The sequence below is a fragment of the Balaenoptera borealis genome, assembly GCF_965194805.1.
Source record: "Balaenoptera borealis genome assembly, chromosome: 18".
Taxonomy (NCBI): Eukaryota; Metazoa; Chordata; class Mammalia; order Artiodactyla; family Balaenopteridae; genus Balaenoptera; species Balaenoptera borealis.
In genome coordinates, this window is record NC_138877.1 from 5,340,676 (window position 1) to 5,356,756 (window position 16,081).

Sequence of the window (16,081 nt, forward strand, 5' to 3'; positions counted from 1 at the left end):
GTGTGGGGAGATGCAGGTGTGGGGAGATGCACGTGTGGAGAGATGCAGGTGTGGGGAGGGGAGATGCAGGTGAGGGGAGATGCACGTGTGGAGAGATGCAGGTGTGGGGAGGGGAGATGCAGGTGAGGGGAGGGGAGATGCAGGTGTGGGGAGATGCAGGTGAGGGGAGATGCACGTGTGGAGAGATGCAGGTGTGGGGAGGGGAGATGCAGGTGAGGGGAAGGGAGATGCAGGTGTGGGGAGATGCAGGTGTGGGGAGATGCAGGTGTGGGGAGATGCAGGTGTGGGGAGATGCACGTGTGGGGAGATGCAGGTGTGGGGAGATGCACGTGTGGGGAGATGCAGGTGTGGGGAGATGCACGTGTGGGGAGATGCAGGTGTGGAGAGGTGCACGTGTGGGGAGATGCAGGTGTGGGGAGATGCACGTGGGGGGAGATGCAGGTGTGGAGAGATGCACGTGTGGGGAGGGGAGATGCACGTGTGGGGAGATGCAGGTGTGGAGAGGTGCATGTGTGGGGAGATGCAGGTGTGGAGGGTGTGTGCATGAGGGCAGTGTGGGGAGGAGTAATGGGAGGGAAGCCTGCAGACCCTGCCCGGGAATTGGCCGTGGCCATCCTGTGGGGCAGGGCGGCGGTGTCAGGGACCCCACGGTAAAGCCGATGGAACAGGCAGACTGGCCGCATTAACGGAGGGTGTGCTGCTTCCCTCGGCTCCTCTGCCGTCCCTGCGTCTGTGAAGGGCAGACTGGGGCACCTGGGAAAGGCCAGCGGGACTGGGACCCCTCAGCTGCCTTCAGACCCTTGGAAGCTTGCAGAGTTGAAGGCTTTGGTAGATTCTCTGGTTTCAGAGGGCAGAACAGAGAGCATTGGTTTGAAGTGTTAAAGATGCAGGCTTTAACTGAACACAGAGCTAGGGGTCTTGACGAGAGGTTACACAGTCCTCTCCCTGAACAGGGTTCACGAGAAGCATCCAGGGATGGGGCAGAGGGGAGCCCGCACTGAATGGCGGGTGGATCTCTGGGCCCTTCCAACTCTGGCCTGTGCATTTCCCGTAGCTGCCCAGGCCCAGGCAGGCAGTACACACTCTTTATTTCATGAGCAAGCTCTGGACCTGGGAACTTTCTGACCCCCTCGTGATGTCTTCATATTTAGGTGGTGAGGTAGCACTTGTCTTTATATTAACCTCTCGCATCCTCTGTGCATTTCAGAGGCCAGGAATCAGTCTCTTGGTGTCGCTTTGCTCCGCACGCACATTTTAAGTCTTGTTTATTGAAGCCGGCACTGGTCCTTTCCTCCCACGACGCTGTGCACGGATCTCTCTTGCCACTTTGCACTTTCGGACCTCGGTGTGCTGTCTTTCTGTGTGTAGTGTCCCTTCTGCCTGATTCATGGTTGCGTTGTCCGTGTATTGTAGAAAGGTACTAAGTGTTTGAAGGGATCATGAGGGGTTGATGTGGCCCAGATCTTGATCTGGGTTATTCGATTCTCTGGCCGGGGACTGTTAGCCCAGAGGTATGGGCCAGCTGTGGCTCTCTGCACAGCCCTATTATATCACGAATTGATCATTTTGTCTTCCTATTTTACTAGGTAGTTATTGTTCATCAAGTTAAGGGGCAGAAACTATTGTTTTATGACGCTAGTATTTAGGTCTGTGGTACATACTTTTTAAATGAACAAATTACTTAAAACTGGGAGAATTTTTCATTTGCACCCTCATAGAATAGTTAATGTGGTTTTATTAATTGTTACATGAATCTGTCCCTAGCTGGGAGTGGGCTTATATGTAGGTGTTCAGTCGGTGTCAGCTGACACTGTTTCTGTGTTGTGTACAGCAGTTTTCCTCCTGCTCCTTGTTTTATGTGCGCACACACGCACACACGCACGCGCGCAAACACACACACACCCCCTTCCTCACCAGGTAAAGCTCTCTGGGCACCAAGAGCGTGTCTCGTTCCTCATCCCTCCTACGTAAGCGCTCACGTACGCGTCGAGGTGAACTGCGGGGCCAGCCAAGTGTGTTCCTTGTGGCTCGGATCTAAGTGATGCAGGGCGGTTCTAGCCGTGGGAATTGAAGCTCGGATAACCGACCTGAGAGGCCAAGCAAGGCAGCACAGAGGTTGCTGTTTTGTCGTGTCGTTAGACACGCTTCTAGCTAAAAACATTCCTGTTAGACGCGCTGACGTTTCTCTGAAGATAGTCGAGTCTGCATGTTGCAGAGTGTCTCACAGTCTTGTAGGCAGAGCTTGCTGTGTGCATAGTGAAGAACGTTGATGACACGACCTCCTGGATGGAGAGGAACTTAGAATCTGAGCCTGGTGAAGAAGGTGGCCCTGGAATGCAATGCAGAGACTGCTGTCCTGGACGGCGTGTGTGTGTTGTGTGTACGCGGCTTCCCGTTTCTGGAGAACTGGAATTCGGGAGCTTAGGTGAGATGGCAAGGACCAAAATAGTAAACAAATCCTAACACAGTCAGATTAGGATAATATTGGCAGATTACCAGTGAGTTACTTAGACACAGCCTGTTCTCAGGTTAAATGTTTTCATGTCACAGAGTTCTTTCTTTCATGTTGACTTTGGATGTTGTAGGTAACTAAGAGGAAAGGGCATATTCCTAGGAAAAACTTTATTATCATTGACCTTTTAAAATGCTCTCTAGAACAAAATAAGGTGTTTCATGAGTCAATTCAGTCTTTTCTCTCATCAGAGTACAGAAGAGTGTAGACCGAATGTCAGCTGAGCTGCTTAGGAGCCGAATGGTCTGTAATGTATTTGAAATTACCTGACCTCACGGTAAAACCGCTGCTCCTCTCCCTTCCCTGCTTTCTTTCATTTTTTTAGAAAATGACATATTTTACTAGACAGCAATTTATCTTGGCTTCATTGATTATCTTTAATCTATGATTATTTTCTAAATTATGGTTTCAAAAATACAGTTTTTCCTTTCTCCCCCTTTTCTCTCTCTCTCTTTTTTCTTCAGAGTATAAGGAATTCATAGTATAGGGAATTTTAAGTTAGTAGTAGTAGTATTTTAAGGATTAGGCTGTGATCTGGAGCCAGCATGAGTACACTTTGATGCCACCATGTGGAGGGCGTTACTCAAGACCTGAATGGCGAGGACAGGCACCTCTTGATGGGATTTTAGAGGGAGGAGTCCTTAAGATCACCCGGTTTGTTACTCTGCCCGTTGGCCTGTTCGTCCATCTGTTCAACAAATATTTGCGTGTCCGCGTGCCTTTCTCCTGGTGATCCTTTTCCCAGGTCTGGTGACAGCCCCTCAGCTCAGAATCTCGAGTCTGCAACGTTAAGAGCTGCACCGTTCAGTCCCGTAGCCGCTAGCCACGTATTGCCCTTCTAATCAGTATTAATTAAAAAGAAATAAAGTGGACAGCTCAGTTCCTCAGTCACACTTGGCACAGGTAAAGCGGTCGGTCGAGCGCTCTCTGTGGCTGAGCCTGCCACATGGGCCGGCGTCCACGTGTGGGATACGGCCATCACTGCGGGGGGCTGGGCCTGGCATTCCTGCCTCTGCTCCTGGGCTCCAGCCCCGAGACCCCTCGGTGCCCATCTGCTCTAGCACTCGGTGCCTACCTCTCTCAAGTTCATTCCCATTAAAAAATTCTCCCATCTTATTGTAGGTCTGGGTCATCTGTCATCTGAATTAAGGCCACAGTGTTACCAGGGCTGTGAAGCCTCCCTGCCCCGCCCCCCCCCCGGCTGCCCCCCACCCACCCCACCCCCCGCTCTCGATACCACGCACACACAGTTGTCACATTGAATACCAATAATTCCTTGTCGATACAGCCTTTCTTCTGGGGGATCAAGAGGTCCTTGGGGGTGCAGGGTTGGGTTTTGGCTTTCCAGGGTCGGGGCACACGAAGCCTGACCCGTCACCACAGCAGGTAAGTGTTTACTGAACCGGTAGAGGGAGGAGCGGGTGGGTGGAGGAGGCGTCACAGGTTGCGCTGTAAAGACTGGAGCCAGTTTGGATGCACGGAGGCCACACGAGGAGGGCGTTGGTGGCGGGGGAGCGTCACAGATGCCAGTTGGCAGGAAGCTAAGGGTGGCTGCGCTGCCAGGGGCAGCCAGAGTGGCATGTTCAGCACCACGGCCAGGGCTTAACCAGCGACAGAAACCCTTTAAATCCTGCTGCTTCATATAAACGTGTTTCCCTGTGCTAATGCAACACCTCTTAGTAGAGGTGCTGCGTTTCACACTTAATAACCTTAACCTGTACCTTCAAAGGAGTTCAAGATACGCTTTTCCCCTGTAAAGTGAGGCAGCACATTCACAAAGGCTAGTTAACTCTTCAAGACCTTCGTGGTTCCTGACTTAGGTTAGGCGGGTTATCAGCTCAGTAGGAAAGTAAAATGCACGTATGCATGTCCAGAGGAGGCCATCTGATACAGTAATTAAGAACAGTGACGGTGGCCAGACAGCCCTGTCCTGGCTCTGCCTCTTCCAGGCTGTGTCGGCCTGGGCAAGTCACCTTCCGATCCTCAGTTTCCTCATTTTTTAGTGGAGATGTTACCTGTGTTGACTGAAGAAAACAACACAAGCTAAGTGCTTCGAGCTACGTTTTATTTGGGGGTTTACCGAGGACTATAGCCTGGGAGACAGCCTCTCAGATACTCTGAGGAAGTATTCCAAAGAGGTGAGGAGGGAGCCAGGATAGGAGCTTTCGCTGGTGGGGAGGAGGGAGGGGCACGCAGTGGAACACCAGAGGATGGCCGCCAATCACAAAGACCAAACATCTCATGGCCGCCAATCACAAAGACCAAACATCTCATGGCCGCCAATCACAAAGACCAAACATCTCATGGCCGCCAATCACAAAGACCAAACATCTCATGGCCGCCAATCACAAAGACCAAACATCTCATGGCCGCCAATCACAAAGACCAAACATCTCATGGCCGCCAATCACAAAGACCAAACATCTCATGGCCGCCAATCACAAAGACCAAACATCTCATGGCCGCCAATCACAAAGACCAAACATCTCATGGCCGCCAATCACAAAGACCAAACATCTCATGGCCGCCAATCACAAAGACCAAACATCTCATGGCCGCCAATCACAAAGACCAAACATCTCATGGCCGCCAATCACAAAAAGCAAACATCTCATGGCCGCCAATCACAAAAAGCAAACATCTCATGGCCGCCAATCACAAAGACCAAACATCTCATGGCCGCCAATCACAAAGACCAAACATCTCATGGCCGCCAATCACAAAAAGCAAACATCTCATGGCCGCCAATCACAAAGACCAAACATCTCATGGCCGCCAATCACAAAGACCAAACATCTCAAGTTAATGATTTTAGCGTTTTTCTGTGTATGGGAAGATGCAAGAGTCTGGGCTCTTTGAAATTCTTCCTTAGATGTGCATCTTAACTATCTAGGACCAGTATCCTATTTTTCTCCATCCTGAATCCCCTCAGGGCGCACCGTCAGGGCAGCTGCAGTGGCTGCTGGCTTGATGGCGGGCAACATTTTTTCCGTCCTGCCTTGTGAAGATTAAGTTAATCGTAGGAGACTCAGCGCTCTGCTTAGTCCTCAGTAAGGCATTCACCAAGTGACAACTAGTAACAGAATTCTAGTTCCATAGCCTTTCACACAAATGGGAAAATTCATAGTTGTGTTTCCCAAAGGAAGAGTTAACACATGACTGCGAACGTAAAGGGTCCTCCAGGGCACACACATTTGGATTGCCCTGAGGTACAGTTAGTTGTATAGTTACATAGTGCTGGTTACTTTCAAAATCATGCAAATAAGGTGATCTGGTTCAGGTGAAATTTGTTGGCCTGGGTAATCTAAAACCCAGGGATGCTTCTCTGTATTTGGAAATAGGATGATCACTTATGCAAACGACAGGAAAAAGTCACTTTTACATTTTGCATCATCACGTGCTGTACAGCCGCTCCGAAGGAAGGGGGTGAAAATCATGTGCTACTTTTAATTTTAACTGAGAAAACTAGGAGGACATGTGTAGTATCATCCAATGACCTTTCTATTTTTTTTCACACTTTCAAAAGGATGGTGACAGTCTTAACTGTGGACGTTCTCATTATCCACTGGCCCACATACAATTCAGTCACGGCCAGGCAGTCCCTTCTAGACTTCAAGTTGCTTTCCTTCCCTGCGGAGATCACACCCCCTCCTTTCCAGGGCCTGCACGGCCTTTTCCCTCCCCACCCTTCCTTGACCTCCCACGAAGCTTTTGCTATACCCAGCCCACTTCTGGGCTGCCCTGCTCTTTCCTGCATCTGCCGTATTGTATTATAATTATCTACGTGCATCAGTCACCCTCGCGAGACTCAGTTCTTTCATGAGCAGGCGTTTTCTCAGTCATTTTTGTGTCTGCAGGGTTTAAAGGCGAGCCAACTTACGCAAGATACTTGGAAATGTTTTGCTGAATGAACGAATGCTTGTTCTCTACGTGTTTCTTTTCTTTTTTTAATTTATTTATTATTTATTTTTTATATTTATTTTTGGCTGTGTTGGGTCTTCGTTTCTGTGCGAGGGCTTTCTCTAGTTGCGGCAAGCGGGGGCCACTCTTCATCGCGGTGCGCGGGCCTCTCACTGTCGCGGCCTCTCTTGTTGCGGAGCACAGGCTCCAGACGCGCAGGCTCAGTAGTTGTGGCTCACGGGCCCAGTTGCTCCGCGGCATGTGGGATCTTCCCAGACCAGGGCTCGAACCCGTGTCCCCTGCATTGGCAGGCAGACTCTCAACCACTGCGCCACCAGGGAAGCCCTCTACGTGTTTCTTAAATGTATTCTCCTAAGTGAATGGAAACTCTATTTGGGTAGGAAACTATACTATATTTTTGGTACCGCAAAGCAGTGTTTATCTTCAGATAACTCTGTAGGCTTGCTGTTAATATCAGTTATCCTGGAAACACTTTCTAGGGTCAATTCAGCAGGTATTAAGTCTTTGTTACTGTTTTATCCCCACATGTACTATTAAAATATTTGTGAAGTGATCACCAAGATTTTTATTGACTTGAGTTCTTATGCAAATGATCTGTATTCAATTAATTGTGGGCGGTCACAAACCTAAAATGTGTGTAAGCAGTTCAGTTGAATAGACCTGTGGTATACTGGGCTTTTTGTTTTTCTTCCCTTTGGCTGTTATTTACTAGATGCCTTGAAGTTAATTTCAGAGCTTATTCCAGGGTAGAGAGTGGGAATTATACCGGAATTCACATTCCTTACTAGCTCCCTGCTTAAACTAATTTAAAAAGAACTAGTTCTGGGACTAGAGCTCCCTTGATGAAATTATTGGAATGTGAAATTTGAATTTAAGACTTTCTTGGAGACATGAATGCATTTTGCTTGCCGGTATTTAATTTTTTTTTTTTTCTTTCTTCTTAGTTTTAATTTTGATCGCTGTTACTACTGATATCTGAGCCAAAGTGGCGATGCTGCCTGAGGGACATTTCTGCAACCCATAAGTCAACAGTTACACGGTAAGACTGTGTGCCTTCTACCCTTAAAGCCATTTAATTTCTATAACATTATAGTTTAGAACTTTAATTTGAAATAGAATAGGATAAAATATGTTAGTGTTTCAAAATATTAAAATATCAATATATTTTAATATATAAATATTAACAGCAGATAATATTTTAGAGCTTTTGGTCCTAATCAACAGTGAGAGGTTGAAAGAGAAAAACTGTAATTTGATATATTCATTTCCTATTACTTTTTACGTGAACAAGTATGGATATGCAGTTTTTGACTCATTAAACTGGGGTCTCATTTCCCCCACTATATATTTTGCCCATTTACTTTCTGTTTCCTGAGGTTTAACCAGTTGGTTATTTTTTGGATCTTGTTCATAACGAGTGGGTATGAGAAGCCAAGATGATAAAACTTAAAGCTCCTCAGGTGTTACTATAACTCACTCTGAAGTGAAGTGGTGATTCCAACAGTGGCTCAGATGAGGTTTTGAATTATTTACGGGTTTCGATGACCTGTATTTCTCTATCTTTGAGGAATGCCTCAAGAGTAACGAGGATGGTAGACTAGGAAGGCAGGTCCTGCTCGGAACCTCACTTTCTTTCTGTACAAAATTCTGTGCCGTCTGTTCTGCCTGCTTTACAGAGTGAAAAAATCACTTGATGTTTGTGGAATTGTCCTTTTTTGCATTAAGGATAGAGGGAGAATAACAAGTCTTGGTCCTGAGATGGTATTGAGAGAGAACGTATTACTCTTGATATCTGTGTGTGGGGCATGCCAGAAGCCTTGACCTCTAATCCTGCCTCACCTTGACCTTGGCCATAGCGCTACAGTAACTTCCTATCAAAAAATTGAATTTGATTCCCATACTTTCATGTTACAGGTAATTTTCCAGGAATATGTCTGTATTCTTTGACCACAGCAGAATTAAGCTAGGAATCAGTATCAGATGTTTGGGAAATCACCAAATAGTTTGAAATTAAATATCACATTATAAAGATCCCATGGGTCAAAGAGGAAGTCACAAGGGAAATTAGAAAATATCTTGAATTGAATGAAAATGAAAATACAACATATTAAGATTTATGGGATGTTCCTAAAACAGTACTTCAAAGGGAAATTTATAGTGTTAAAGGCTTATATTAGAAAACAGAAGTTTTGAAACAATAATATAAACTTTTACTTTATCAGCTCAGTGCTTTATGTCCACCTAGAGGGTGGGATAGGGAGGGTGGGAGGGAGACGCAAGAGGGAGGAGATATGGGGATATATGTATATGTATAGCTGACTCACTTTGTTATACAGCAGAAACTAACACACCATTGTAAAGCAATTATACTCCAGTAAAGATGTTAAAAAAAAAAGAAATTAGAAGGCAGGGAACTATATTCAATATTCTGTAATAAACCATAATGGAAAAGAATATGAAAAAGAATATATATATGTATAACTGAATCACTTTGCTGTACAGCAGAAATTAACACAACATTGTAAATCAACTATACTTCAATAAAATAAATTTAAAAAAAAAGAATCTAGAAGGCAAAGAGCAAATTAAACCCAGAACAAGCAGAGGAAGAAAATAATAAAGATAAGGGCAGAAAACAATGAAATAAAAAACAGGAAAAAAAAATAGGAAAAAAATCAGTGAAACCAAAAGCTGTTTCTTTGATGAGATCAATAAAAGTGACAAACCTGTAGTCATACTGATCAGGAAAAAGAGAGAGAAAGAAGAGGCAAAAATTTCTAATATCAGAAAAGAGAGACCATCAATACAGAGCCTACAGATATTAATAGGAAGATAAAGAAATATTATGAGCCACTTAATACATTTGATAACTTAGATAAATGGACAAATTCCATCAAAGATACAACCTACCAAACCTCACTCAAGAAGAAATAGATAGGGACTTCCCTGGCGGTCCAGTGTTTAAGAACTTCGCCTCCAATGTAGGGGGTGCGGGTTTGATCCTGGTTGGAGAGCTAAGATCCCATATGCCTCGCAGCCAAAAGGCCAAGACATAAAACAGAAGCAATATTGTAATAAATTCAGTGAAGACTTTAAAAATGGTCCGCATCAAAAAATCTTAAAAAAAAAAAGAAGTAGATAACTTGTATAGCTCTTTATTAAAGAAATTGAATTTGTAGTTAAAAATTGTCCCCAAACGAAAGCTCTAAGCCCACATGGTCTCATTGGTGAATTCTGCCAACCTATTAAGAAAGAAATAATACCAATTATATACAAACCCTTCAGAAAACAGAAGGAAAGGAACATTATTTTATGAGGTCAGTATTACTCTGATACAAAAAAAACAGATACTTCTCCACAAAATATTAACAAATTAAATACAGTTTATATAAAAAGGGTAATATATCATGCCAAAGGACCATTTATTCCAGAAATGCAGGAATAATTCACAATATCAACAAACTAAACAACAGAATTTTTAAAACCCCTATGATCAACTCAATAGATGTAGAAAAAGCATTTAACAATATTCATCATCCAGTCATGATTAAAAACTCAAAAAACTAAGAATAGAAGGAAACTCTCAAAAAAGTTGGAGTAGAAGGGAGCTTCCTGAACTTTATAAAAGCTATCTATGAAGAACCTACACCTGATATTACAATTACTGGTGAAAGACTGAATGCTTTTGCCTAACATTAGGAGCAAGGCAAGGATAGTCACTCAACATTCCTATTCAGAATTGTCCTAGTCAGTGCAATAAAGCAGGAAAAAGAAATAAAAGGCATATGGATAGGGAAAGAAGCAAAAGCAAATTTGGAACTCCCCTAGCAAGGGGCCTGAGAAATGTCGGTTTAGTCTGCCAGCCTCTGTGAACAGAGTTGGGAATAGCTGTTGAATGCCAGCACATAAAATCTACTACATTTTGGTTTCTGTGGTCATGATCTGAAAATCATAAAAGCAAGGCAACATTTATATCACTTGTGGGTTTAAATTACTGTGTTCTTTAAAGTTTAAAGTTAAAAGTCAGCATAATCTATTGTGAGAGTCTTATTTCAGCATTTTCTTCTTTCCGTTAATATAACTGGAAAGCCACGTGTAGTATTTAAAAGTTACGCATTGGTTAAAACTTCATTAAATAGCTTTTGTTTTTTAATTTAAAGAAAAAGGCTATGTGAAACAATATTAAGATGTCCTCTTAAATTTTGTGAGGGCAAACAACATTATTTGTTAAATCTGTTACAACTCTCACTTAACTTTGGAGGAGTTAACAGTTGTTTTGTATGCTTGCTGTCACGTCTTAGAATATACTGACGTGTTTTGTATAATAAGACACATATTGTGCCTTTTAATTGCTGCTATGTAATTTCAAGTACTTATTTTTATGGTGGTTGGCAGTGTGGAATTGAGGAAATCTTGAGTCCTGGTCCCAATTGTCTGGGAGAATTATATGACAGGACAGTGTCTCTGGGTGGTTTTACTGGAATCATTTCTAAGTCTCTTGCAATGAAATTGTTTTTCAGCCTAAGTAGAATACTTACAAATATTAAACAAATTTAATAATTGTGTGCATTTCATTACATGTTACCGGCCCTGTCACTTGGTGCTAAGTACTTGGTATGGCACAGAGGTGTAGTAGGAGGAGTGTAAATTTAGAAGTTATGGAAGATCTTGGGTTCAAATGCTAAAAACATAGAGACTTAATTAAGCTTTTGAGCAAAATCCGCGTAAATCCTTGATCCTCATTTCCCTTATCTGTAAAAGGAGGGTAATAATCTTGATAAGCTGCTGAAGACATTGAAAATATTCCTCAGAGCGTCTAAGAGACCGTGGACCCTCAGACGGTGATGCTGGTAGAGGGTCCTAGTTGCAGAAACATCATAAGACTTTGGCACCCACCAGAACTGGTTTTGAGTTTAAGTTCTTCTCCTTACGAGTCATGTCACTTTGGATAAGTTAATTTTTGAGCCCTGAGTTCTTTATCTGTTAAGCGAGGGCAGTGCCACCCCGTAAGGTTGTAGTGGGGTGTAAATGACATAACGTGTATAACAAAATGCTTAGGTATGTAAAATGTTCCCATTGATCACCTTCAACGGGTTTACCATCGTTGGCTTTATGATTTTGTTTCTTTGGTTGATTTTCTATAAAGTGACCTAGAAACCCCGAATGATCACAATTCACCTGTTGGACTATGTTGAGAGCAGTGAAGCTGATAGGATGCCAGGCTTGATGTTTTGAGACCAAGTGTTGCAAATTTTAGATATTTTACTAGTATTTCTCTGGTACTTTCATCGTGCAAACAGTTGGGAGTGGTTAACTAAAATAACCATTCAGTTTATCTTAACTATCTTTCATGAACACAGCTTCTAGTTGCCAAAAACATTGCCATCAGGATGCTTGTGGTTTCTAAAAATACAGACTCAAGATTTGTAGCATGTCTGCTAGGGAACATTTGGTGGGTTCTACAGCTTTACTGCTACTTTGACCTTATTTTAGGATGTCATTCGTATGAATTGCCAACGTTTGGCTATTTTTGACCAACAGAAGTGGTAACTCCATATGGTTCAAGTTGATATTTCAGGCTATGCTGATAGTGTTTTCTTTACACACTTGGTAAATGATCTAATTTTGTATCTTACAATGTGTTGTTTCCTCTAGGAGCTTAACTTTATTTTTAATGCATTTTGGATTTTCTTGTTAATTGGTTTGGTGAACATCATTCTCAAGTAATTGGTGCAAAAGAGTAGGGCAAAGAAAAATAAGTGCTACATCTTTCTTAACAAAGAGAGGAGATGCTGCCTAATCTTTGAGAAGACTTTAAATTTATGGTCAAGTAAATAATTAGAAACAAAAACGAGAGGCTTTTGAGAATTAAACCTTGAGGTCATAGGTCATACAGGTAGAGTCTGAGTCCCTGAAAATTCTTTGAGATCAATTCACCCTCACAAGTGCTAAAGCACTCTGGATGGTTTTAGCTTCTGAGGGTCTATTCATGTGTTTCATGTTATGAAAATAAGGCAGCGTTCACTCAGTTTAATGTTGTGTTTATAAAGTGTCCATAGGTCATATGTTTATTGTACTTTGAATAAGAAGCTAACAATTTTAGTTTTATTTAAAAGGGCATTCATGTAACGGATACTTAGTGTGGATCATAAATAGTGATAATAATATTGCGGTGAGCAGCTTATGAGCCTTTCCTACGCATCACAGTGTGATCACAGCCTGATTGTGGCACTGGTAAACCATTCTTCCCCTTCTTGTCCAACTAAAGGGAAAAGGGAGGTACGGAGTTAGTGTTTTGTTTTGTTTTTTTTTTTTTGGAGTTAGTTTTTTAATGTGTCAGGTAAGCATTGATTCCTTCACAGGGGTAGTATCTGGGGTTTGTGATCCACATTACGCTGTTTGTGGCCTTGGTGTACCGTCTCATCGGAGCCCTCGGAGGGGAGCAGGCAGGCGTTGCTTCCGTCTTGTAGGTGAGGACTGGGGTGTAGTGGGATTGAGATCCTGAAGAACTTGGATTCTGCTCGCTGGTCTGGCTTGTTCGGCTGCTGTGCCAGGGCCAGGCCCCTTTCAGGACGGCTGTCTGTGCTCACTGCCCGCTCCCTGATTGTGGAGCGGGGACACATCCACTTTGGAGGATGGAACTCTGTAGGAGGAAAACTTTTCCTAGGAAGTGAGCTAGCATTTCTGTTTGCTGTATTCATCGAGCCATTAACTGTGGCGCCTGACGAGTTGCTAAATTTATCTTTTTCTGTATTTTTTTCTGTCGTGGTCTTTTCGTCCCGTGTCTGTGGCTCACAGTAATTCTTTCTACCTGACTATCGTGTCAAAATCTAAATACGAAATAAATTTCCAGGCATCTCCCAATTTGTATTCTGCTCTTATCTCTTATCCAACCCCACGGATCCAGTTTTAAAAGCTTTATTGAGGCGTGATTGACCAACAGTACATGATGCATATTTGAAAGGTACAGTCTGGTGAGTTCTGACCTGTGCACACAGCCGTGAGCACGCACGCCGTCGCCCATGGAAGGTTCCTCCGGCCTTTGTCACCCCCCCCCCCCATCTCTCCCGCACCTCCAGGCAACCACGGATCTGCCCTCTGTCGTGAGATTGGTTTGCGTTTCCAGAATGTTACTGCAAAGGAAAAGCAGTCCTCTGTGTGTCTCCTGCTTCTTCACTCTGACACCAGACGTGTGGTGTCCCCACGGCAAGCAGTTTGGTGACACTGGCCAGGTGGCTTGCCGTTGAACTCAGTTCTGACGTTTATCTGGTGGAGAGAGCACCCATCCCACAGGTGAAGGGTCTGTCCCACAAGATCCCCCCACCCCCGCCCAAGCCCCCCAACTTCCTTTGTTAGCTGCACTTCTGGCCGACTGGCTGTAAATCCAAGGTTCCCATGACCCCCGTCTGAGCTTGATGGTGCACAGAACTCAGGAAACCAGTTTACCCACTAGATGGATGAGCAGGCTGTCACGAAGGACCTTCAAGGATACGAATGAGCAGCTCGATGATGAGACGCAGAGGGTGAGGTCTGGCAGGCCCCGAACCCCTGGAGCTTCTGTCCCTGTGAGTTTGGGGTGCACCACCCTTCTGGCATGTGGATGCCTCCGGTTCACCAGCCGAGAAGCTCTTGAACCCCATCCTTTTGGGGGGTTTATGGAGGCTTCGTGACAGGCACGATTCGTTAGATCATTGGCAGTGGGTGACCGAACTTGGTCTCCAGCCCCTCTCCTTTCCCCAGAGGTCTGGGGGTGGGACTGAAAATTCCAACCTTCTAATCACTGGGTTGGTTCCCCTGGCAACCAGTCCCCATCCTTAGGGAAGGTCCAAAAGTCACTTAATTAACATACGCAAGTGTGGTTCAAAGGGGTTGGTTGGTGTCAAAAGACTCCTTTATAGCTCTTATCACTTAGGAAATTCCAAGAGTTTTAGGAGCTCTGTGCCATTAATGGTGATGTAATTCATTACCATATCAGTAATTCATTCCACGTTGTTGCTAAGAAGTGCAGTTTGTTTATCCACTCACCTGTTGATGGATTTTGGGGTCGTTTCTATTTTGGGGTTGTTTTTGGCTTTTCAAATCAAGCTGTATGAACATTCATGTACAGGTCTTTGTGTGGGCATGTGCTTTTTTTTCTTTTTTAATTAATTTATTTATTTGGTTGTGGTGGGTCTTAGTTGCGGCAGGCGGGCTCCTTAGTTGCGGCATGCCTGTGGGATCTAGTTCCCTGACCAGGGATCAAACCCAGGCCCCCTGCATTGGGAGCTCGGAGTCTTAACCACTGTACCACCAGGGAAGTCCCTGGGCATATGCTTTTATTTCTTCTGCATAAATTCCCAGGAGTGGAATGGTTCCTAGGGTCATTCTGATAAGTGTGCGTTTAACTTTTTAAGAAACTGCCAAACTGTTTTCCAAAGTGGTTGGGTTGTTTTACATTCCCTTCAGCAGAGAGTTCCGGTTTCTCTACATTCTTACCGATGTTTGGCGTGGTCAGTGGTTTTGCCTTCGGCCATTCTGATAGGTGTGCAGTGCTGGCTCCTTGTGGTTTTAATTTGCGTCTCCTTCATGGTTAATGACGGATGGTGTGAAATGTCCTTGAGGTGCTTATTTGCCATCTGTCTGTCTGCTGTGAAGTGTCTCTTCATATATTTTGCTCATGTTTTTAATTGGATAGTTTTATTACTGAGTTTTGAGAGTTCTTTGTATGTTTTGCGTATAAGACCTTCATTCAATAAGTGATTTGCGGGCTTCCCTGGTGGCGCAGTGGTTGGGAATCTGCCTGCCAATGCAGGGGACACGGGTTCGAGCCCTGGTCTGGGAGGATCCCACATGCCGCGGAGCAACTAGGCCTGTGAGCCACAACTACTGAGCCTGCGCGTCTGGAGCCTGTGCTCCCAACAAGAGAGGCCGCGATAGTGAGAGGCCCGCGCACCGCGATGAAGAGTGGCCCCCGCTTGCCACAACTAGAGAAAGCCCTCGCACAGAAACGAAGACCCAACGCAGCCAAAAATAAATTAATTAATTAATTAATTTAAAAAAAAAGTGATTTGCACTTTCAACCATTTTATTAGCAATTTTTCCCCCTTTACTCTAGAATGAAGCTTTTGGGAGTGACTGGGATTATTTTACAGTCTAGATCTCCCAGGTTCCATTTATCTTAAAAAAAGTTTATTTTATTTAAGTAGCTGGTTTTGTCTGGCTGGTCAAAACAGGGAAGGAAAGCAGTTCCTGGTAAAAGCATCTCTGAGGTTCCTGGATTAGTAACATGAATCAGAATAAACTTTTATGTGCAACAGAGAACTAGAAAACAGGTGTAGGCTCAAGTATAAAGTATATTCTACAGTCCCACATGTACTGAGTGTCTGATTATATGGATACCAAGACACTATAAAATGACTTAGAAATAAAATACGAATATATTTTTAAAGCGTTTTACATCTAAAAGGAATTTAGTAATTTGTTGATGAAAAATTAATCAATAGTCAATCTAAGAAAGAAAGAGAAAATTTTATTCAAGCCATCCGGAAGATTATAACCCAGAAGGCAGTCTTTTAGAAATCTCTGAAGACTCTGCTCATTGGAGGTCAAAGCACACGTTATATAAGTTTTTGAGGCACAGAGTCATACATCAAAGGAACATATTGACAG

General features: G+C 43.9%; 2 protein-coding genes across 4 annotated transcripts in view; both read left to right on the forward strand.

Annotated features, from left to right (window-relative positions):
* CDK8 (cyclin dependent kinase 8) overlaps positions 1-7,464 on the forward strand; it is a 243,372-nt gene extending 235,908 nt beyond the window's left edge. The window contains exon 14 of the transcript XR_014236821.1: positions 7,378-7,464. The gene's annotated coding sequence lies outside the window, so the exon portion shown is untranslated. The remainder of the gene's footprint in view (positions 1-7,377) is intronic.
* Positions 1-16,081, forward strand: part of WASF3 (WASP family member 3) — a 97,852-nt gene that overhangs the window by 29,317 nt on the left and 52,454 nt on the right. For all 3 annotated transcript variants that reach the window (XM_082365087.1, XM_082365088.1, XM_082365089.1), the window contains exon 2: positions 7,378-7,472. The gene's annotated coding sequence lies outside the window, so the exon portion shown is untranslated. The remainder of the gene's footprint in view (positions 1-7,377; positions 7,473-16,081) is intronic.